Source organism: Propithecus coquereli, unplaced genomic scaffold (assembly GCF_000956105.1).
Source record: "Propithecus coquereli isolate 6110/MARCELLA unplaced genomic scaffold, Pcoq_1.0 Scaffold587, whole genome shotgun sequence".
NCBI classification, from domain to species: domain Eukaryota; kingdom Metazoa; phylum Chordata; class Mammalia; order Primates; family Indriidae; genus Propithecus; species Propithecus coquereli.
In genome coordinates, this window is record NW_012151807.1 from 427431 (window position 1) to 428330 (window position 900).

A 900-nucleotide genomic window follows, 5' to 3' on the forward strand; every position below is an offset into this window, starting at 1 on the left:
AAAATGGGCCAAAGCGCATTGCTGGTGGGAATGTAAAATGGTGCAGCTGCCGTGCAAAACAGTATGTCGCTACCTCAAAGAATTAAATATAAGCTGGGCATGGTGGCACCCACCCACAGTCTCAGCTACTCAGGAGGCTGAGGCAGGAGGATCACTTGAGCCCAGGAGTTCAGGTCCCGCCTGGGAAATATAGCAAGATTCTATCTCTTAAAAAATAATTAAACATAGAATTACCATATGATCCAACAATTCCACTTATGGAATTGAAAGCAGGGACTGGAACAGATATTTGCACACTCACGTTCATAGTAGAGTTATTCATAATAGCTAAAAGGCAAAAACAACCCAAAGGCCATTGGTGGATGAATGCATAAACAAAATGTGGTATATACATACAATGGAATGTTATTCAGCCATAAAAATGAACGAAGTACTAATGTATTCTACAATACAAATGAACCTCGAATTCTGTTTGAGTTGATGAAAAAGTTCTGGAATTTTATAGTAGTGATGGTTGCACAGCATTTCGGATGTACTTAATACCACTATATTACTTTAAAATAGCTAAAATAATAAATTTTATGTTATGTGTATTTTTCCACAATTTAAAAACAATTACTAACGTGAATAATGCTGCTATGAATATAGGAGTACAGATATCTTTACAAGGTGGTGATTTCATCTCCTTTGGGTATATACTCAGAAAAGGAATTGCTGGGTCATATAATAGTTCTATTTTTTATTTTTTTAGGAGCTTCCATATTGTTTTCCACAATGGCTGTACCAATCTGCATTCCCACCAACAGTGTACTAGGGTTCCCTTTTCTCCACACCTTCGCCAACATTTGTTATCTCTTGTCCATTTTTTTTAAGACAGAGCCTCACTTTGTCACCCAGCCT